Genomic DNA, 24,393 nt, shown 5'->3' on the forward strand with positions numbered 1-24,393 from the left:
GCAACATTGGTAAAAGTGTGGTGTTGCAAAATGATCTGTATAGAAGTGACGAATGTGTAGTTGAAGCTAAGGAATCCCAGGTTTCTGTGTGGCCTTCTACAGCAGGTGATGCAATGCTGTGGAACACCCATGAGGGAACCACAATGGACTGGGACAGCTGGGCCAAACAATTGCTAGCCATGCTGGGTAAGGCTAGCTTAAGTAACAAGGGTGTGGACACAACTGCTATGCCAGACAGGGGGATCGCAGAGCCACCGGTGGTTGAGGGCGTCTTGGTCCCTGAAAAGGTTGCTGCCCTCCAGTCTGAAGAAACAGTTCAGGGCACTGGCATCGCAGATGTGTTGTCCACAGCCCCACAGCTAAATGATGTTGAGTATCGAAGTGATAGTGTAACTTGTAATGACCTGCAGAGGCTCACCAACACTGGTGCAGAAGGGATAAGTGTGAGACATGTGTCTGACAGCGCTCCAGGGGAGCAACAGGCTGTGATGATGGGTACCTCCAAGGAGGATGAGGACTCTTCAAATGTCTCACCCTCTCAACCTGCAGTCGATGAGCCCCTCCATGTCTTGGACAGGGTAAAAGACCCTAGAAAGTTCTGGTGTTTAGACATGGGATGTTTAGAGATGACAGAAACTTTACTGGAAATGCTAGAGTTGGTAAAAATGTACTTGCTGTATACTTGGGTATCTCCACCGCAGTTGGACCAGGTGGTGCTGCGTAGCACCAATGGGTGGAGCCAGGTGGTACAGACAGTGCTGGGAAATCTTGACCAACAGTGGAATTGGTGGGACCAATGGTTAACCATTTGGCACCGGATCTCTAGATTCTCTGTGAGCGTACTTCTAGTTCTTGATTGGTATGGAAGGCACGCGGGAGAACTGCTTGAGATATCAGAGGTCTCTCCGCCTGATGCGGTGACTAGAAACCTCTCTGCTGGTGTGGTCCGAGGTGCAGCTGAGCAGTTGTCAGTAGAGGGCGCAGATACTGCCTTACCCGCTAGGCCTCATGAGAAGGAAGGGCCCAGAATGGATTCAGTAGTAGCAGAGATGCTTTCTGTCACTGGCCAAGAGGTACAAGTTGAGGTGCCCGGAGACACTGTGGGAGAAAGTGTTAATGTTTGCCATAACAATGTAATGTGTACATCTGAAAAAGATGGTTTATGCTTGGGTCAGGGTAGTTTGTTAGAACAGGTACCCATGGAGTTTTGGACAACGGGTGAGGTGGAGCTGTGCTATGGTCCCGTCAGATGTAGTCCCTCCTCAGGTCTTCTTCTTTTTTTTTTTTAAAGAAAATTTTATTGAAGTTTATTTCAGTACACGAGAAAAAAGATAAGTACAGACAAATCTCTTCTGAATGTAAACAGCGAAAGATCATTGGCAATACAAAGAAGAAAAATAAACAAAAAACATCAAAAACTGGTCAACATAGCCATATTCATCACAAACGAGCATGTTTTGTACAGTTCGGACCCGGTGTAAATGTAATTTCTTAGAATTTTAGGCTCGGTTCAGGGGACTGTCTTAAGGAAGGTTAGTAAACTTTGTTAACATACCATTATAATGCAGAGTCAAGGAGATTACATTCAGTCACACTCTCAAACACATATAAGACACCCCCTGGTCCATGCGCAAATTTGTTTATGGGGAAAACGTTATCTGCAGCTTTCGGAAAACTAATAGTATTACTCCGCCAAGGTTGGTGTGAGCCGAGTCTTAAATTGCTGTATGGTCTATCGTGGACTCTGGGGTCCTATGGAAGGTAATGGCTGGGGAAAATAATGGACGGGTAGAGTAAAGGGATCATATGTTCAGAAGAGTGGGGTCAAGAGAAAAGAGGCAGGGAGGGTGGGTGAGGATAGCTAGGGGATATAGAGAGAGTGGGAGAGAAAGAGTATTTATAGGGGAGAGGAAGGAGAGGAAGGTGAGTTTGCCTCCCGGGGTTGCATCAAGTAGCCAATAGTTTTGTGGGGGGGGGGAGCTGTAAGTCCTACTATCACGGGAAAGGCAGAACGTCTTTTGTGTCTATTAAACAATCAGGGTTCAAGATTGACCGTTAAAGAAGCTAGTGTATGTTGGGGTGGTTTTGAAATGGATCCAACAGGCCCATTTCGAGCTAAATTTTGATGGTGTGTCACGAGCAATGTGTATCAGCTCTTCCATTGTTGCCGAATTATTGATTCTGCAGAGCCATTCTTTGATTGTGGGTACCTGGTTAGAATTCCATTTGGTTGGGATACAGTGTTTGGCTGCGTTTAGCATAAACATGGCTAATGACTTGTGGTAGGTGTTGTGTGATACGGGAGAGAGATGTAATAAACAATGAGCTGGAGAAAGTTCAATAGTATATGTAGTAACCTGAGTAGTAATTTTGCAGACTTCTGTCCAGAAAGGGACCAACAAGGGGCGGGACCACCAAATGTGCAGGAATGTTCCTATGTCGGAGAGGCATCTCCAGCATCTATCTTGTGTGTTTGGGTATATTTTGCTTAATTTCGTTGGTGTATGGTACCACCTGGTTTGTAATTTATAATTGTTCTCTTGTGAACTAACATTTAATGTGCCCTTGTGGGTGGTTAGAAAGATATTACTCCATTGTTCGTCTGTCAGAGAGAGGTTCAAGTCCTCTTCCCAGCGTTTACAAGCGACATAGTCCCTAGGGTTCAATTGGTCGAAGAGGAGTGCATGCGTGTGGGCTATCAGGTGTCGTTGTGGGGATTGTTGGGAACATAGTTTTTCAAAGGAGTTTGTTCTCAGGTCTTCTTCTAACAAACACTGAGTTGGAAAACACTGATGATATGGAAAGCTGTGATCTGTTAAGAGTTCATTCTGCAAACAATGATTTGGTTGCAGTGGGTAACAAGAGAAACTGTTTTGAACCTGAAATACCGATGGTGAAGGGTAAAATGGGTATTTGTAAGTTGAAAGGAGGGCTCAAGGAAGGCAGAGTTCCCCCAAGAAAAGTGAATAAGCCCAGGGACCCCAAAAGAAGAGGAAGGCTGAGTATAGGACAATATAGGAACCTGTTAAGATCCAGGGGGGAATGTTCCTGGAAGCGCACCCGGAAAAAGGGTTGGGCATACGTGGCTGACAGCCAGCACAGAGGTGTCCCAACCATCATGATGGGTGCTGATGTTCCTCCCTCCGGATCGAAACAAAGGGGGGGGGGGGATATGTGACAGAGCGAGGTTCTGCCCTTATGAAATTGGAGGAAAAAGAGACAGAGTTTGCATATCTGAGGACTGCAAGACTACAGGGTGTAGCTTATAAATGGAGAAAACTGCTCTGTCAGTTTTCTCCAGGTTTTGCTAGTTTTGGATGGGATTCTGTAGTTTGGAGATCCCTGAGAGTCATGGGTGGGACGGGATCTCCAACCTTGTGTCCGGGTCTTGAGGATAGCGAGCAGGGTGTGTGCCCAGCTGCACACAGCCCATATAACGAGGGGCTGTTGGGAATAGAGGGTGGATGATGGTGGAGTGTGAGCAGCTTGCTGCTGCTTGAAGACAAGCCTGTGTTTGAAGAGTGGTTTGCCCTGTGGGAGACTGTAGTCCATCTAAGGGACTGGGAAAGGCTGACAGCCTTGAGAGTCAGGAAGACTAAGGAAGTTGGTGAGTCCAGGGGGCTGGAAAGAATTGATAAATCTGTTGGGAGCAAGCAGAGGAACTGCTGACAATTGAGAGCCAGGTGGCTTGGTATGTTTTCATTTGTGTGCTGAATGAAGTTAAACCCCTGCGTGGGATTCCTGGATGGTTATTGCTTTGTTTTTTTTCCTTTAATAAACGTGGGCTACCAGGCCCTTAACTATAAATGCCTGCCTGATGTGGACTGAAAATGCATCTAACCACTTGAGCTAAACACCCCAATGTCACTATATATATATATATGCTTAAATTGCACAACCTGATGCTGAGTAGGTGTCTTAGGTTTGCCTGGATCCGATCCCTTAGGATGCTTACTGCCCACAGCTCTGTGTCCATCCGCTTACAGATCCCTGGCACTCTGGGCTTTTTAAAATTGCCGCTTTGGCGCCTGCGCAGTGGAGCGCCATGCATGCTGGCGTGCACGGCCCCGCAACCACACCCCCCCTTCATTTTGCCAATAGGAGCGCGCCTTTGCGCGTGCACGCGGACCATCAGCGTACGAGGGGGAAGGAAGAGGACCACCTGCTGAGCTGCGCGGGACCCCCCCCAGACTACGTGGGACCTCTTTTTTAGCCCTTTTTGTGGCAGAGCCTGCAGCGGAGGATGTGAGCCATCCGGAGACTGGCTTCACTGAGCGTGTATCCTGGAAAGGCATATAAGTATACACCAGGCTTCTCTTTACTCCCTCTAGTCCTGGAAACCAGGTAAGACATACAACTACTCACATGAAGAAATCCATAATATACAATTTATATAGGATTAACTTCTCTTACCTGTCCCCGCCGCAGGAACTGCTGAAAACAGACAGTTTCCAATCTTCACCCATCATGGCGGGCAGAGTTATGCCAACCTTCAGGGTCTTTTGGGTTCCTTCTCAGAGGAACCTCTTACCTGGACCTTGTAAAAGACTCCGCCAGAAACTTTCGTGCCACTGTTTAAATAGTACACCAAGTATGGTTTTCCCAGAGCCCAGTCTTCCAAAGGAGAGGACTTACAGGCAAAACCTAATTTCTTCGGATGACGAGGCCCGGGTACCATATCATCTTGGGAGTCAAATATCGGCCCGAGATATGGATCTGGTTAACATAGCCCTTAGACCCCTGCAGGGACCTGCATAGAGCTTTCTTCATAGCACATGTTTTACGTGACCAGCCACCTTAGACACTGGCGAAAAAACTGGGGTGCCTCCTGTGACGGATCCAATCCCACACTCCAATTGAGTGCTTTCGTGATATATACCACTTCCTCCCAGCCTGAATATAGATATCAGATATTCTTCCAGTGCACTTCCGAGACATTCAGTAGCCCTTTTCTGAAATCCATGATTTCGTCCAACCGCCACTCCAAATCACTCCCAAAGTTAGAGTCCCCTGTCAGCTTCACATACAACAGTCCCAGGCCGCCGCCATCGCCAAAGCCTTCTGTTGGGCTGTCATCCGCTATCCAGGGACATGCTTGGGATACATGCCACCGGAGGGCTCTGTAACTCTCATCCAGCTTCATCTCTGCCCAGACCAGCCTGCTTAATTCAGATGTCTGCTCCTTGTGTGGTTTTTCTCCTAAAAACAGCACCCGCAATCCATACCTGGACCAGTACCTTTCCTGGTTGGAGGGGAGAACTTTTCCCTGGTGACGCTGCTCACGGGCTAGCGCTTCCTTCCAGAGTCTGCAGCGAATAGAATCAAACCATCCCAGCAGGACCTGCTCTGATACTGGTCCTCTGTGCTGTAGCTGCATCTCTCGCAACCTCCTTCTGAATTCCTTTTCCATGGCGGCTGGTATCTGTACCTCTCCTTCTCTCCTGCTATCCGGACCTTGGATCCAGGTGGAGGTTTGGATGTTCCAGACTGCAGGAAGTGTCCCACTGCTTTCCAACAATGTGACGGATCCAATCCCACACTCCGATTGAGTGCTTTCGTCATATACCACTTCCTGCCAGCCTGAATATAGATATCAGATATTCCAACCGCTCACAAGCCCAAAACAAGACGACACTTGCTTAGCTGCTCAACATGGACTGATTTATTAGAACCAAAATGACAAGTATTTATAATGCAGTAGAAGACTAAAACCTAACCTAATTAGCATGAGCTAATTATCTAATCATTGACCCAGACTAGTTGTCTGAGAGATATGACTTTTCAGGGTAAGACTTTGTCTCCTAGCTCACTGATTTACTATTTAATACACATTACCATAAACATCAACACAGGGTTAATTAGCACAAACAACAATGTGTATTACTCTTACAAGCCAGACTAGACTCATTTATACAACAGACAGGTGGCTGGAGTTGATGACATTAGCATCTAACAGTTTGTGTCCCAACAGTGTGATTCAGTCTATTGCTAATATAGCAAATACATATCCAGAGTCTGTGTGTCTTGGGGGGGGGGGGGGGCATGAATCTGAATCCAAGTAACACCACATCAGGGGTCCCCAGGCATACAGCTCACATAGAGCACCATTCCCCCAAATGCCAGGGCCCATAATCTCAAGGCAAGAGGCTCAAATTCTGTCCCCTCCAACAGACTCTGTCCCAGCTAGGTCTGTCACACCTCCCATATGGGAGGGGTTATATAGGGGAGAGATTCTCCTTACTTGGGGTTAGCCAGTGTCCAATCATCAAAAGGTGCCTATATAACCCACTATGTAATGAAGCTTCTGTGTCCCGTGATGTATGATCAAGAAAAGTAAAACAGTAACGTCATTAACAAAACAACAAAAGTAACGTAAAAAAGTGCAGAAATAAAACTCAATGTGGGAAGAATTTTGAATAGGAGCAACTGGGGTTATAGCTCCAAACATCTAGCTTTAACCCTTGCAGGTGTTAAACAGTGGACCTGTATGGGTCATACATTTTAAGGTTCCAAGAGTGGGCTCAGGTTGCATCTACTTGTCTTCTCGTCACGTGGGTGTAGGCCCCATTTTTTGGTGAGTTGGAGTCCCTCTTCCAAAGATTCAATAGCATAGGTGCGACCGTCTTTCATCACGAATAGTTTGGTCGGGAATCCCCATTCCTGACCAAAAATTCCCAGGTGGTTGTTTCGCAGTAGTTTAGTAAGTGGCACTATTTTTTTGTGTGCCATCATAGTGTATTGGGAAAGGTCAGCATATATGGCGATTCCTGAATATGCAAACTAAAGACCTAATGCAAACTGCATTAGGTCTTTCACATGAAAAAAATGTACGCGGGCTATGACGTCACGGGGGATTTTATCTGGAAGATGTTGTGGCTTAGGCAGTCTGTGGGCCTGATCTACAATAATTTCACTAGCTGGTGTAACACGAAGTAAGTAAATTAACAGTTGCTGCACATATTGCATAAGATCAGAAGGAGGCACATATTCCGCCACTCCGCAGAGTTTGACGTTGTTTCTGCGGGACCTGTCCTCCAGGTCCGCCAATTTGCTTTTCAGTACCTCCATTTCTTCATCTTTATCATTGTGTGCATCAACTAGTTCATTGTGGGCCGACCCAAATTCTGCCATCTTGTTTTCAACATGACTGATGTCCTCCACTTCAGCTATATCTGACTTCATTTGTGAGACACATTCCATCAGATCCTTGTGCATAGATCCCCGCAGGGATCCCAACATCTCTTTCATAATAGTGTCACTAAAACCAGTTGACTTGTGTATTGTTAAGAGACATTTATATATAAGGAAATGTTTGGAGACTCAATATGGCATCTATTTCATGTACAGTTGTGCAAAACTTGAAGGAAAAGTCAATTGGATCCACACCAGACACTGCAAAAATTATTAAATTAAAGAAATCTCTGTGTTTGATTTGTTTCCCTCTTGGAATCACAGTCTAGGGTACTATTTATTCAAATACTAATTGTAAGGGAGATATATATATATATATAATATAGTGATTTGAAAAGTAGTTTAGCCATGTTGAAGTCATATTTGTCTTTTGTACCTCTTCCATTTCATGTAGAATTGTCTGTGTTTACATGTGCTGATAAGTCAGCATACCAGCAATTAAGCTAGAAGGCCATTCTGGCCACAGGAGTGTGCAGCCAGTACTCTGTAAATATGTCTTATCAATCATTTGACTTTCACAGTGAAAAGTAATTTTGTAATGAAAAAAGCTGCTCAGCTATTATTTTCTCCACAATGGAGTTTTTGCCTCTTTGGCCAGGACTACCTTCACCTAAGTGTGTGGAGGTTTCAGGTTAAAGATGATAGCAGGTATGGTTAGTGATCAAAATATTGATCAAAAGAGAGGAGGCTGTAATGGAAATGTGTAAGTTCTGTATATAATTGTATTCTATTTTGTATGTATTGCACAATGCCCTCACTGTGCACACGCCACTAATAATAATGTTTTCTTTACATGTTTGCATTCTTTTGCATACACACGGTTGCACAAAGTTGGTCGGAAATTCCAAACGTCAAGAACACGGTGACTTACAACGCGTACGATGAGCCGAGAAAAATGAAGTTCAATAGCCAGTGCTGCTCTTCTGCTTGATTCCGAGCATGCGTGGCACTTTGTGCGTCGGAATTGTCTACACACGATCGGAATTGGATGGATTTTGTTGTCAGAAAATTTGAGAACCAGGTCTCAAATTTTGTGCGATGGAAACTGTCCGATGGAGCCCACACAAGATGGGAATTTCAGATAACAAGCTCCGATCGCACATTTGCCTGTCTGAAAGTCTGACCGTGTGTACGCGGCATAAGTAAAATGTCCTAACTTAAGAAAATTCGGGTCGGGTCGTAGGTCCTGTGAACTCGATAGCCGTGGGGATACCCGCAATCCCCTCACGGGGAGGAATAACGGGGAGATAAATGATTTGTATAGCGCTGCAAATGCGAACTGAATCGCCTCAAGGCGCTTGGCCCGTCCTTCGTTGTCCTGCTTCTTAGAAGAGGTGGGTCTTGAGTTTTTTTCTGAAGGCCTGATGGTTTTCTTCCATGCGGATGTTCGTGGGTAGAGCGTTCCATAGCCGTGGTCCTTGGACTGCGAATCTTCGTTCTCCCTTTGATTTGTAGCGGGACTTGGGGAGATGCTAATGTAAACAATGCTAATGTAAACAAGCATCTCCCTGTTCTGCCTAGTGACAGTGTCACTGATCTCTGCTCCCTGTGATTGGAGCAGAGATCAGTGATGTGTCATACACAGCCACGCCCCCCCACAGTTAGAAACACACCCCTAAGACACACTTAACCCCTACACTGCCACCCAGTGGTTAACCCCTTCACTGCTAGTGTCATTTACACAGGAATCAGTGCATTTGTATAGCACTGATTGCTGTATAAATGACAATGGTCCTAAAAATATGTCAAAAATTTCCTAAGTGTCCGCTATAATGTCCCAGTCATGATAAAAAATTGCTGATCGCCGACATAAAAAAAAAAAAAAACTTATATATTAATAAAAATGCCATAAAACTATCCCTATTTTGTAAATGCTATAACTTTTGCACAAACCAATCAATAATCGCTTATTCAATCTTTGTTTTTAGCAAAAATATGTAGAAGAATGCGTATCAGCCTAAACTGAGGGAAAAAAACATTTTTTTTATATATTTTTGGGGGATATTTATTATAGCAAAAAGTAAAAAATAATGTTTTTTATTTTATTTTATTTTTTTTTCAAAATTGTCTCTCTACTTTTGTTTATAGTGCAAAAAATAAAAACTGAAGAGGTGATCAAATACCACCAAAAGAAAGCTCTATTTGTGGGGAAAAAAGGACGTTGATTTTGGTTTTGGAGCCACGTGGCACGACCGCGCAATTGTCAGTCAAAGTGAAGCAGTGCCAAATCGCAAAAAGTGCTCTGGTCAGGAACGGGGTAAATTCTTCCGGGGCTGAAGTGGTTAAAAACATCAGTTGATACATTAACAAGTTATTCAACAGGCTCGTCTCCAACCATTGAGCTAAAAGCTCTGTTTTCAAGGTTAACTGTTTGTTTTCACCCCCTCACCCTGTTTTTACTCTCTTTGTCCATTTACAGCTATGATGCTTACACCAAGCAAGGCAAGTCTACCACTCCCTATTGTTTTTTTTTTTTTTCCATAATATTTTATTGAGAAATCAAAATAAAAAAAAAAAAAAACATGGAACAAGGTTTACAACATCTTAGTTATATAGGCAAAAGCAATACAAAGATATCACAGAAGCGATGAGTGGAAATGATCAGCAATATCAGACGTAGGATATTATCTATTTCATGTTATTATTAGTCGAACACGTCAAAGGCCTGAGGTGTAATTGTCGATGGTCTAGTAAACTTTTAGGTCTGTCTGTTGCATAGAACTGCTTGTGGATAGTCAGCGTGTTCGTTACGAGGATCTGATTGGGCAATTGCTGGATCTGAGAATATTAGCCAACTTTGACTAGGTAGCTTTGTCTAGGGGCTAAGCCGTCAAAGTCGGTTACATGACGTTGCTTGGGAGCAGGGAGTTTTGTCAGATGGGGGAGATAGATGGTGGTGTAAACCCAGAGGGGGAAGAAGTACAGAAGGGGAAAGAGAAGGAGAGAGTGGGAAGAGTAAAGATAGCGAGAGAGAGAGAAAAAAAAAAAAAGTGGGGGTGGGGGGGATGATCGGGGGGGGGGGTTGATTGAGGTTGGGGGTACCTCACAGTCTCCGCCACCAGTCCCGGGGGATTGAAAGGACGTATGTAGAGGAATCTAGTCTAAAGATACTTGGATGTTCTTGAGGATAATTTGACAAGGGTCCTCCCTCTGTCTCCCCTTGTTTAGGTGAGGGAGGTCACTTGTCTCGTGATTTGCTGTGAATACTTCCTAGATAAGGTGAGGAAATCATTGGGGGTCGTCATCATTTTGGGATGTGCTGTTGGAAGTGGTTTGGCTTGTCAGTAGTTTGTATTGGTCAGTAGTACGGAAATGGGTCCAACAGGCCCATGTGCGGGAGAATTTAGATGGACAGTCCTTGGCTATGGAGATTAATTCCTCCATTTCCGCAATTTGGGGTATGCGTTGTCCCCCAATGCAGCGGGATACATAGCTTGGCTGCATTCAGTAGTGGAGGAATCAGTGTTTTACGATAGTGGTGTGTCTGTATATCTGAATGGTGCAAAAGAAGTTGTGCTGGGGTGTGTTCTAGAGTGTATGAGGAAATTGTGGACGTCAGTTCTCTTACTTGAGTCCAGAATGGTTGGATAAGAGTACAGGACCACCAGATGTGTTCTAAAGTACCTGTAGTTCTGGCACATCTCCAGCATTTCTCCGAGACGGCAGGGTTATATTTGTTGAGAATTGCTGGGGTTCTGTACCAGCGCATTAATAGTTTATAGTTGTTTTCTTGAATTGAGACATTTAGGGATCCTTTATGTGTTATCTGAGAAATACGTTCCCATTGCGCTTCTGTCATGTCTATGTGCAGGTCCCTTTCCCAGCTTAGACAGGCTTTGTTCGATTTCATGAGACTATCAGAGGAGAGTATGTGATATATATTGGAAATCATATGTTGCTGGGGTGAAGATTGGGAACAAAGCTGCTCGAATGGCGTTAGTACTCGAGAGACAGAGGCTACTCGATTAGTGCTCTTAAGAAAATGTCTGATCTGGAAATATGTCCAAAGTGGAAGGGCATTAATGTCTGCGATGATTGGCAGGGAAGAACGTTCTAAGAATGAACCTGCACGGAAAAACTGGTGGGCTAGCACCTCTGTGTGTTGCCAGGTTTCTGTAAGGAAGTTGGCAGTCATGCCAGGTGGGAACGCTGGATTAAATTTTACCCGTGTAAGGGGCCCAGGGTTGGAAGAAATATGTAGCTTTCGGCACGTTTCCCTGAAACAGCGAAGCGTCGGGGCAATTAGGGGGTGTTCCATTAGGTGTTTTGGAATGTGTTTAAGTTCGATCCAAGGAAGGGATCGCAGGGGTAGGGGGGAGAATGAATGCTCCAGAGTCACCCAGTCTTTGTAGGGGCCATGTACTGTCCAGTCAATAATTCTGGAAAGGTGGCATGCCCAGTAATATTTCTTTAAGTCTGCCAGACCGATGCCTCCCTTCGTTTTAGGTTTTGTCAGTTGATCGTACGCTATCCTAGGTCTCTTCTGTCTCCACAGGAACCTAGTTGTCATTCTTTGGTAGAGTTGAAAAAAGGTTGGGGGAAGTTTGTCGGGTATGGTTTGTAGGATATATAAAATACGGGGGAGGATATTCATCTTTTGGATTGCTGCCCTTCCAAACCAGGAAAAATGGGGATTGTTCCATTTAGTGAGATCGTCAGTAATGGTTTTGAGGATGGGTTGAAAATTTTTTGAGAAGATGTCTGAGAGGCTTGCCGTTAGATATATTCCAAGATATTTAATGTGGTCATGTTTCCATTGAAAGGGGAAGTTGTTTTTGCATTGAGTCACCATTTCTTGTGGGAGGGAGATATTCAGGGCCTGGGATTTTGCATAATTAATCTTGAAATTGGAAATAGTAAGGAAGTGATTCAAATCTTTTAGTAGATTTGGGATTGAGATGTGTGGTTCCTGCAGGAATAGCAATATGTCATCGGCGAACGCAGCCATCTTATAGCTACGGTCGCCGACGAGAAAGCCTTTTATACTGTTGTTGTCTCTGAGACATTGAAGGAAGGGTTCGAGGGTAAGGATAAAGAGAATTGGGGATAGCGGGCATCCTTGTCTTGTCCCATTAGTGATGGAGAAGGCGTTCGACAGGTGGCCGTTCACACGCACTCTAGCGGTTGGGGTTGTATAAAGGGACATAATGGCGTTAAACATACGATCTTGTAGCCCGATATGCCTAAGGACCGCGCTCAGGTAGTCCCACGCCAGCCTGTCGAACGCCTTCTCTGCATCCAGCGACAGAAAGAACCCCTCTTGTTTGCGAGTTGTAATCCAATGGTGAATATTCAGGGCTTTTATAGTGTTATCCCTGGCCTCTCTTCCAGGTATAAAGCCTACTTGGTCCGTTCCTATCAGGGACGGCAGAAAGATTAAGAGACGGGAAGCTAAAATTTTGGCGTATATCTTTATGTCGACATTTAATAGGGATATTGGCCTATAATTAGTCACTACTGTAGGGTCTTTTTCTTCTTTTGGGATCACTGTAATGTGGGCTTCTAGCAACCTGTGAAAGGGGAGAGTGGATGATGTCAAGGAGTTAAAGGTCTTAAGCATATGGGGGGCTAGTACGTCTGTAAAGGTTTTGAAATATGCAGCTGTAAGCCCGTCGGGGCCTGGACTTTTACCATTTTTAAGTTGTTTAATTGCCACTTTAAGTTCTTCTTCCGAAATAGGGTTTTCTAACTGGGTGGCATCCTCTCTATCTATTCGTTTGGTGCAAAATTTGTTGAGGAAAGATTGGATTGAAGAGGTCCGACTCCCAGGTATATCATGGTTTGTGTTGTGTTTAGGGAGATTATATAAGTTGGTGTAGTAGGTTTCAAATTGTGCCGCTATATCGACCGGGGAGACATGCGCTTTCCCTTGGGAATCTTTGATGGTGTGGATGTGTGTGCGCGCTTTCCTGGTTTGGAGGGCTTTGGCCAGGTATTTACTACATTTATCGCCAAATTCATAGTAGAGCTTCTGGTGTAGGGTAAATTTACGTTGCGTTTTACGGTTTAGTTCTTCCCGCAGCAATTTCCTGTGGGTGGTAAGTTCTTGATAAGTTTGTTGCGCTCGTGAGAGTTTATGTGCAAGTTCGAGTTGTTTGATTTTGTCAAGGATGTGCATAATTGTCTGTTGGTGAGCTTTCTGACGGGCTGCTTTAAGGGCAATGAGTTTCCCACAGATAGTGCATTTATGGGCTTCCCATTGAGTGATTGGGGCTGTGTCAGGTGTGTCATTTTCACGAAAAAATGCCTGTATGCAACTACGGACGTCATTAGCAACCTCTTCTGAGGTGAGCAGTGAAGAGTCTAGTCGCCAAATGTTTTTGGGAATGGGTTTGTCAGGAAATGTCAAGGTCATTGTGATTGGGTGGTGATCCGAGAGTAACATTGGTTCAATGGTGGCAGAGGATAGGAAGGGAATGTCTTTCTGGGATAGGAACAAGTAGTCTATTCTAGAATATTTATTATGAGGGGCAGAAAAGAAGGTAAAATCTCTGTCGTCAGGGTGAAGGGTACGCCATGTATCATGTAGGAGAAGATCTTGTATTTGTATCCTAATTTGCCGAATGGCTTTATACGGCAGTGAGGCTGAACCTGAGGATGTATCTAGTATGGGGAAGAGGGCCACATTGAAGTCCCCTCCCAGGATGGTTAAACCAGAGTTGAATTCTGCGAGTAGTTTTGAGATCGATCTGAAAAAGGAAACCTGTGCTGTATTGGGGCTGTATATGTTAGCCAAAGTTACGGGTCGTCCTTGGAGTCGGCCCTTTAGAAATACGTATCTGCCTTCTGGGTCCAGGAGGGAATCTACGAGTTGCCAATCAAGGTTTTTCGAGAGCAAAATTGAGACCCCTTTGGTTTTAGCAAGTGGGTTGGTCGCATGATACACAGTTGGAAACATATGATTTGTAAGTCTGGGGATTTTGTTTGTGCGAAAATGCGTTTCTTGTAGAAATACTACATTTGCCTTTAGTTTATACAGTGGTGTGAAAAAGTGTTTGCCCCCTTCCTCATTTCCTGTTCCTTTGCATGTTTGTCACACTTAAGTGTTTCGGAACATCAAACCAATTTAAACAATAGTCAAGAACACCACAAGTAAACACAAAATGCAATTTGTAAATGAAGGTGTTTATTATTAAAGGTAAAAAAAAATCCAAACCATCATGGCCCTGTGTGAAAAAGTGATTGCCCCCCTTGTTAAAACATACTATAACTGTGGTTGTCCACACCTGAGTTCAATTTCTCTAGCCACACCCAGGCCTGATTATTGCCACACCTGTTCACAATCAAGGCATCACTTAAATAGGAGCTGCTTGACACAGTAAGGTCCACCAGAAGATCCTTAAAAGCTACACATCATGCCGAGACCCAAAGAAATTCAGGAACAATTGAGAAAGAAAGTAATTGAGATCTATCAGTCTGGAAAGGGTTATAAAGCCATTTCCAAAGCTTTGGGAATCCAGCGAACCACAGTGAGAGCCATTATCCACAAATGGCGAAGACATGGAACAGTGGTGAACCTTCCCAGGAGTGGCCGGCCGCCCAAAATTACCCCAAGAGCGCAGAGACGACTCATCCAAGAGGTCACAAAAGACCCCACAACAACGTCCAAGGAACTGCAGGCCTCACTTGCCTCAGTTAAGGTCAGCGTTCATGCCTCCACCATCAGGAAATGACTGGGCAAAAATCGCCTGCATGGCAGAGTTCCAAGGAGAAAACCACTGCTGAGCAAAAAGAACATCAAAGCTCGTCTCAATTTCTCCACAACACATCTTGATGATCCCCAAGACTTTTGGGACAACATTCTGTGGACCGATGAGACAAAAGTGGAACTCTTTGGAAGGTGTGTGTCCAAGTATATCTGGCGTAGAAGGAACACTGCATTTCATAAAAAGAACATTATACCAACAGTAAAATATGGTGGTGGTAGTGTGATGGTCTGGGGCTGTTTTGCTGCTTCAGGACCTGGAAGACTTGCCGTGATAAAAGGAACTATGAATTTTGCTGTCTACCAAGAGATCCTGAAGGAGAATGTCCGACCATCTGTTCGTGTACTCAAGCTGAAACGAACTTGGGTTCTGCAGCAGGACAATGATCCTAAACACACCAGCAAGTCCACCACCGAATGGCTGAAGAAAAACAAAATGAAGACTTTGGAGTGGCCTAGCCAAAGTCCTGACCTGAATCCTATTGAGATGTTGTGGTATGACCTTAAAAAGGCCGTTCATGCTCGAAAACCCTCGAATGTAACTGAATTAGGACAATTCTGCAAAGATGAGTGGGCCAAAATTCCTCCAGGACGCTGTAAAAGCCTCATTGCACGTTATCGCAAACGCTTGGTTGCAGTTGTTGCTGCTAAGGGTGGCCCAACCAGTTATTAGGTTTAGGGGGCAATCACTTTTTCACACAGGGCCATGATGGTTTGGATTTTTTTTCACCTTTAATAATAAACACTTTCATTTACAAATTGCATTTTGTGCTTACTTGTGTTGTCCTTGACTATTGTTTAAATTGGTTTGATGTTCCGAAACACTTAAGTGTGACAAACATGCAAAGGAACAGGAAATGAGGAAGGGGGCAAACACTTTTTCACACCACTGTACATCATGTCAAGCACTTGACTACGTTTTTCGGGTATGTTGAGGCCCTTTGCATTCAGTGAAATTATCTTAAGTGTGGAGAGTTTTTGGGTTGTGCATATGTGTGTCATAGTGTGTTGTCGTGTAACTTGAGAATGCACAGGGAGTTGTGGGATGTCGGGTAGATACCTCTTCACGAATAAACTGAAGGGATCCGGGAGGAGGTAAGGTCTTAAGTAGTTTTTTGTCCTGAAAGGGATGTGGTGGTGGCGGAGGCTGTGAGTCCGAGAGGGAGAGGAGAGGGAGGGGAAGAAGAGAAGGGAGCGGGGGGAAGAAAAAAAAAAAAAAAAAAAACCCCGGGAAGGGGGGGGGGGTTTAAGGGAGAAAAAGCGAGAGGGGGCGGAGGGGGAAAAGGAAGGGGGGAGAAGAGAGAGTCTGTGAGGGAGGGGAATAAGCCTAGGTCTTAGACGACCACAAGGAAATCAGTAGTCCGGATTCAGGGAGGTTGCACTTAACCTACCCTGAGGGTAAAATAGTATCCGGTAAAGTGTGACAGGAACACCAAAGTTCCCGTCTGGTGAGGAGGTGGAGGATGTCGGAGCGGAACGGTCACGATTCAATGTCTTCCGTCCGCCGAGGTTCATTCTGTTGATTGTAAAAGGGGAGCCCTTGTTACAGGTGTCTGAAGTAATAGCTATAGGGCCAAACTCAGGGAGGCCAACCAAACGGTATGTGCTTAGGGTCATTGAGCAAATGTATTTTGAATGTACATAAGCAGTTCCAGAATGCAAGACATCATATATTATTAGAATAACCATCACAAGAATACAAATTTCTTTTTACCCCCAAAAAAAAAAACTTTTCTTACATCTCCAATAAGGGGGAGATGTAAGGAATCTCTAATAACAGAACAGATCAACATTATATATAACATGTTATGTCAACGTATAAAAATATAACTTTGGTCATGGCTGTATCAGAGGGCCCACTTCCCCATACTTGAGTTTAGCTGGGCAACCATTAAGTTGCAGTCAGCTTTGGCCAGGGTCCAGTCTGAGTATGATTGGGTTGGAATGTGGATGACAGGAACCCCAAAGATGTGTTTATCGTTCCAGAAGGCGCAAGGCGAAATAAACTAGAGACTTCTGGAGGCGGGGGTGAATAGGCCCAGATGGTGTGTGTGCGTGAATTGGGAATTTTTAAGGTCAGTCAAGCGACTGAGTGTTTGAGGTAAAAGCTGATATGTGAGACGGAACCCTCTGGTACAGACCAATCTTGAAAGATTAGTGTATCCCCCTTCTCTCACGGGACCTCCAGAGGAGGTATGTAAAGCAGTGTCATGGTTCTATGCGATGATGGAGTAGGTCTCCATGCAACCCCATCCCCCATCCCCAGAAAAAGAAAAAAAAAAAAAAACCCCGTCCATGAGAAAGAGTTACAGTTATTGAACCGTAATTAAGGGTAGTTCCTGGAGTGCAAAGGCTATAACGGTTCATATATGGAAGCACTTGATGAGGATGGGTATGGGTGGGAAGGGGGCCCAGGGAAGGAAAGGGGCGAGTAGAGGAAGCGCAGGGAAGGGTGAGGACCGGTGGAGGGGGCGGCCCTGGGGAGGGCAAGGGGAGGTATTTGGTGCTATAGTTCCGTTCCTGAGATCAGATATACATCGTTCAGAGCTAACCAATCTCACAGCACAGACTGAGGCAGTTTGTTGGGGGGTCCATGGTTATTCTTAGGGGGACATCTTTCTCCTTGGAGACCGTTGGTTGGTCTCGAAAGGATTTACCAAGCAAGAGGGTTCTCTAATGTGGGCATCAAACGTACAGTGTAGCCATTTGTGAAAAGTAAAGTAACCTAGGGGTATAGTAGATATCAATCAGGGGTCTGATGTAGGCAGTCACTAGGGAGGAAATGAAAAGAAATACTTAGCTGTATCCGTACATGGCAAGGTCCCATCTTCTTGGGTGTCACCGACGGGAGTCGCAGGAAGGCTCTTATCATGATGAGGTGCATTCGTTTCGCAAGTGCACAGAAGAGTAGACGAGAGGCCTCTCAATCAGATCTGTCATGACGGGCTCTTCTATGAGCTGGGGAGGCCGTTGGGCTGTTGGGTACCACATTCCGGGAGTCTGAAATGTCGGATTCTCTCGGCGGAGTGGTTCTGCGGCGTCCGATGTGAAAATCATCATGTACTGGGATGGCATCAGTGGAAGTTGATCTTCTCACACGTGGCGGACGAAGGGTGTTATACCAATCTGAGATGTCGACGCGTGGGAAATTCAGTGTCTCACAGAAGGCGGGCAGGTCTTCTGGCACGCGTAGATTTGCTGTACGGCCTTGAAAGGAAGCAGAGAGGCAGAAGGGGAACTTCCATCGATATTGGATCCCTTTGGTGCGTAGGAGATCAAGGAGAGGGCGTAGGTCCCTTCTATTTTGAAGGGTGATCGGCGAGAGGTCTTGGAACAGTTTGATGTCCGCTCCTTGGTAGGTTAGGGAGCGACGGTCTCTGGCCCTGTGAAGGATTTCCTCCTTTAGTTTGAAGTTGATCAGACAACATATGACGTCTCTAGGCGGATCAGTGTCTCTGCCTCTGGGTCTTAGAGCTCTATGTAAGCGTTCAAAGTCAATGGGTGTTTCAGGGGGTCTACCCAGAAGATCGTTAAATATGGCGATAGTGGCTTTTGCGATTTGCGCGTTTTCAACGGATTCAGGGATTCCTCTTAGCCGAATATTGTGGCGGCGGCCACGATTATCCAAATCCTCCATTTGCCTTTGGATATCCCTGATCTGTGTAGTTTGGGAGTGGGATGCTGTCTGTAAATGCTGGATGGCATTAGCATGGATGGTTGTTGTTTCTTCCAGATCATCCATCCGCACAGCCATCGCCTGGACATCTCTCCTGAGATCAGTGATAGCAGAGGCAAGAGTGGCTTTAATTTCCTCTGCGACAGATCTCAGGTCTTGCATGGAGAGAGGCTGAGGGGCACTTGCTTCTGCAGCCATAGGCTGGGGCTGGGCAGTGTTCCTGCCTGAGGGGCTGAGGCTGGAGGAACGTGCGGCGTGGGAGTAGGCCCGATCTGAAGCCGGGGCCTCGTGTACCTGGGTACTCCGGAAGAGCTCCGGAATGCGGCGGCCGTTCTGTGCGCCGGTTCCTCTCGGCGAGCGGGACCTAGTGGGGGGAAGGATCCCTCGAGTTTTTCCCCATGTTCAGCTGCAGATGGCTCGGCTGGGCTTAATAACGAAACCTCCGCGGACGGGAGCTCAGGCTCTAAGCGGCCATTCAGGTCTGGCACCAAGCCACGCCCCCTCCCTATTGTTTGTAAACATTGATCAGACAGGAGATAGAGAGATACAAAGTAAAACTGTTTATAAACATTGATCAGACAGGAGATAGAGAGATACAAAGTAACATTGTTTATAAGCATTGATCAGACAGGAGATAGAGAGATACAAAGTAACATTGTTTATAAGCATTGATCAGATGGGAGATGGAGAAATACAAAGTTACATTGTTTATAAACATTGATCAGACAGGAGATAGAGAGATACAAAGTAACATTGTTTATAAGCATTGATCAGACAGGAGATAGAGAGATACAAAGTAACATTGTTTATAAGCATTGATCAGACAGGAGATAGAGAGATACAAAGTAACATTGTTTATAAACATTGATCAGACAGGAGATAGAGAGATACAAAATCCAGCCATACATGGATCAAAATTTGGCGGGTTAATCAGGGACCCCCCCATGTCTATACCAGAATCAAAGGGTCTGGTATGCAGAAGAGAAGACTCTTTATTTATTTTTTTAAAGTAAATATTTTTATTATTTTTCTGAATACAGGTAGACATATATACAAGCCAGTCGTACAATAATGTCAATATGTTGCACATTAAGTTATACAATCACTTTTAGGTACTGTTGATTCGTTATAATAACAATGAATTACACTAACTTTTACTGGAGTGCCTGAGGAAGTATTTCAGAAAGGAATAGATGTCATAAAGAGCCTGTCACCCCGATCGGGAACAAACTGTGAGCAGGCTATCTCAATATGATCTCAGGAACTATAATTGCGGCCCAGCTCATGGCCAACAATAGCAGACTGAAATATCATAGCATAACAGTGGTACCGATATCAAGTCATGCATTGACAGAGGAAAGAAAAGCTACAGTTGATTCGAGGGTATAAGTTGGCTTGTATACAGGGGCGGACTGACCATTGGGCCACTCGGGCACTGCCCGAGGGCCCCATGCAGCTACGGGGCCCCATCAGGGTTTCCAGCCTCATTAAAACCAGGGACAGTATGTAAAAATGTGTGTTTTTTTTTTACATCTGTCTCTGAAATGTCCCTTACCGACATCCTTTTGGTCTAAAAATCCTGAGATTATAGCTGCCCCGCCTCTCGAGTACCTTCTCAGCCTATAGAAACATGTATGTGTATACTGTGTGATTGGATACTGTGTGTGTGTGTTTGTGTATACTGCGTGGCCCCATAATCTTTGATTGCCTGGGGGCCCCATAATCTCCTAATGCCCGGGGGCCCCATGAGTTGTCAGTCCGCCACCTGATAGATGTGTAAGTATAAACCAAATTAACCAAACAAACAACAGAACAGATCATCAGTGTCGTGTCCAGTTCCTCTGCAATGGTGTTGTAAGCTCACCGATATATGCTATTGTAATAAGGGGTTAAATTGTGTGTTATATTTAACCATAGGTTCATTCAGATATTTACCCTTTCAGATATGTGGTCAGTACATGCAAGGATTAAAACACAAACAAAGAATATAATAAAAAGGAGATTTACTTAGCTTCGGTTACAGATGTGTTACAGATGATAATATACAAAGATAAATTCAGCATTCAATCCAGGGAACCCCTCAACTTCTGAAATCTTCAGAAAGTTTTTTTCTGGAATATTGACAGTCTATGCAAGTCCTAGGCACTTTCCGTCCTGGGTGAAGTTCACTGGCCTTGTGCATTGTCTGATTATTTATAGGCTTGAAAGAAGCGCGAAAAAGCTGGTTTTATCTGGCACCCACAAAAGACGAGCCACAATGGTCCCAAGACAATGTGACCATCTGTGAGTGACTATCTGTGAGCTCAATTAAATCAACGTATGCAGAAATATACATATATATATATATATATATATATATATATATATATATATATAGAGAGAGAGAGAAAGAGAGAGAGAGAGAGAAGCAATCTCCTTAAGACCCCTTTCACACTGGGGCGTTTTTCAGGCATTTTTCAAGCGCTTTAGCGTTAAAAAAAGCGCCTGTAAAGCGCTTGAAAGAAGCCTCATCTGCAGTCCCAATGTGAAAGCCCAAGTGCTTTAAGAGCCCTTTCACAATGTCAGCGCCAGAAAAAAAAACGCTCGTAAAGCGCCGCTTAAACTAGCAGCGCTTTACCAGCGTTTTTCAAGCATTATTGGGGCGCTTTTAACCCCTGCTAGTGGCCAAATAAAGGGTTAAAAGCGCCCACAAAACGCTGCTGCCAGTAGCGTTTTTCAGGCGTTTTACAGGCACTTCCCATTGATTTCAATGGGAAGGGGCGTTTTAGGAGCGTTGTATTCACCGCTCCAAAAGCGCTGCAAAGAAGCTGCTTGCAGGACTTTTTTTGATGCTCTGCCAGCGCAGCGCCTCAGTGTGAGAGCACGCGGGCTTTTACATTGGGATTGCAGTTGCAGCTTCTTTCAGGCGCTTTTTTTAACGCTAAAGCGCCTGAAAAACGCCCCAGTGTGAAAGGGATCTCGGTGTGAAAGCACTCGGGCTTTTACATTGGGATTGCAGTTGCGGCTTCTTTAAGGCACTTTTTTTAACGCTAAAGCGCATGAAAAATGCCTGAAAAACGCCCCAGTGTGAAAGGGGTCTAAAACTATCATAGTTAATAACTCATAATACCAAGTTCTTTGTAAATCAATTATAAATATGGACCCGTACTACAGCTATCATGTATCCAAAACTCCGGTATGTCTTGTATTTCGAATATCAACTCTAGAGGCTAAGGTAAGATGAGGTCCAACTATCCCAAAATTTACGGAAGGCGTTTGCTCTTCCTTCCTTTATATGCTAGTAATTTCTCCATGAGATTTTGTTTGTTCACTCTGGTAATAACTTCTGTTATGCCTGAAGGAGTGGCAGATCTCCATTGGGCTGCTATTGATATACGAGCCGCATAAAGGATGTTTACTACTACTTTCTTGAGTCTATAGGGGAATGAATCTATCCCCAGGCTCAGTAATGCTAGTTCTGGGGAAGGGGGTACACTTGGATTTAGTTGTGTCCTAGATAAGAGAGAAAAGATCTTCCCAAAACTTTTTCAGAGCTTTACAAAGCCATGGGAGTTAGGTACCACCTATGAAGGATCTTATGGGAGTTGTCCCAATGGTCTACACATGTTGAGGATATATTGTTATATTTAATAGCTGATAACCATTGTGGCAGAGTAATGGATTTGCATAGTTCCGTTTCCCATTTGTGCATAGATGGTCATTTGGAATGCATAGCATGGAAGTTGGAAAATTTATAACACAGTTATATGCCTTTAATATGTGGATTGCTTTTGTTCCTCAATAAATCCCATATTTTTAATGGTATCGCTGTGGATGTAATTGGGTTTTTCTTGTGGTAATGTTTAATTTGTTGCATCATAAAGGTGTTTAATGCTGTGGGGTGCACTAAGTCATTGTTGGTATAGTGGATGCCCTTTTGTTTCCAGTGATGTGTGGAGAAGTATTCTATGAGATAAGCATATGTTGTCAGAGGTATATTTGGCATATAGAGCTTTGCATCTGGAAAGGTTTTTTGTTGTTAAGAGGGACCAGACTTCTAGTGTTGCTTGGATCCTTGGGTAAGCTGGGATTTGTGGTCTGTGGTGGACATTGACTGCCATAAGTAAAGCTGTTAGGTCATGGCCTGGAGTCACTTCCTGTTCTATGCAGGACCATAGGTTGTCCTCTTGACACGAGAACCAATATTTTAGTTGATCCAATAGTGAGGCCTGATAATATGCATAAGCATTGGGAATCCATCTCTCCTTCGCTGAGGAGCTTACATTGGCTAACCGTAAAAAAATCGAATCATGTTCAAGACCCTTTGCCTCACCCACAAATGTGTGCATAGAGAAGCTCCGCAATACCTAATGGAGAAAATAAATCATTACACACCAAACCGCAGTATTCGATCAGCCAACAAAAACCTCCTCCTCGTGCCCAAAGCCCGGTATAAATCCAAGGGGGATCGGAGATTCGCTGTCCAAGGGCCTCGGCTATGGAATGCTCTACCAATCAACATCCGCCTGGAAGAAAATCACCTGGCTTTTAGGAAAAAACTCAAGACCTTCCTCTTTTAGCAGATGATCAAAGCTCGCCACAGCGCCTAGAGGCGATTCAGTTCGCATTGTGCGCTATACAAGTATTTCATTCATTCATTCATTGGGTAGTCCTCCGCCTCCTATTTTTTTGTGTTTATATAAAGTTGCTAAAGCTATTCTGGGCTTTTTGTTTTGCCATATATATTTATTCAGTCGTGAGGTCAAGTCAGAAAAAAAAAGCTTTGTGGTATTGGGATCGGGAGAGTTCTGAAGAGGAAGAGCAACTTGGGAATTATTTGGATTTGATAAGCGGCTATACGTCCAATCCAAGTAAGGTGGAGTTCGGAGAGCCGGGAGAGTTCTGCGTGTATTTGTGCCAATAGGGGAATGAAGTTGACAGCATACAATCTAGAGGTGGGATAGGTCAGCTGAATACCTAGATATGCAAGGGCGGCACAGGGGTGTAGTGGTTAGCACTCTCACCTAGCAGTAAGAAGGGTCGCTGGTTCAAATCCCAACCACAACACTACCTGCCTGGAGTTTGCATGTTCTCCCTGTGCCTGCGTGGGTTTCCTCCGGGTACTCCAGTTTCCTCCCACACTCCAAAGACATGCAGGTAGATTAATTGGCTTCTGTCCAACATTGGCCCTAGTATATGAATGGGGACCTTGCATTGTGGGCTCCTTGAGAGCAGGAACCAATGTGAGTGTGTAATGTAGTGAGATAGGGACAATTGTAGACACTTACTCAGGTTGAACTGGATGGACTGGTGTCTTTATTCAACCTTACTAACTATGTAACTATGTAATGGAAGGCGAATTCCAGTTTCAAGGAAATATGTCTTGCAATTTACATTTTATGTCTTCAAGTATATGTAGGGGAAGGGTATAACATTTAGTGGCATTCATTTTGTAATATGTTATTTTACCAAATTCATGTAGTATTTCCGTGGCTTTGGGCAGGGAGGTTTCAGGGTTGGTTAGAGTAAGAATAACGTCATCGGCAAAGAGCCCAATTTTGTTTTCTTTCTGTCCTGTTTGGAGTCCCTGTATGTCAGCAGTAGTTCTAATAAGTTCAGCTAGGGGTTATATGGCCAGAGAGAAGATTACCGGGGATAAGGGACAGCCTTGACGGGTTCCATTGGTAAGGTTGAAGGGGTCAGATAGCATTCCCCAGGTATATACCTTAGCAGTGGGGTTTGTATAGATTGACATTATCGTAGAGCGGACAAAGCCTTTCAGTCCAAATTTGGTGAGTGTTTTCGGATAGATAATGCCAGTGCACTCTATCAAATGCTTTTT

This window comes from Lithobates pipiens, unplaced genomic scaffold, assembly GCF_037356315.1.
Source record: "Lithobates pipiens isolate NorthernLeopardFrog02 unplaced genomic scaffold, aLitPip1_a1.2 Scaffold_119, whole genome shotgun sequence".
NCBI classification, from domain to species: domain Eukaryota; kingdom Metazoa; phylum Chordata; class Amphibia; order Anura; family Ranidae; genus Lithobates; species Lithobates pipiens.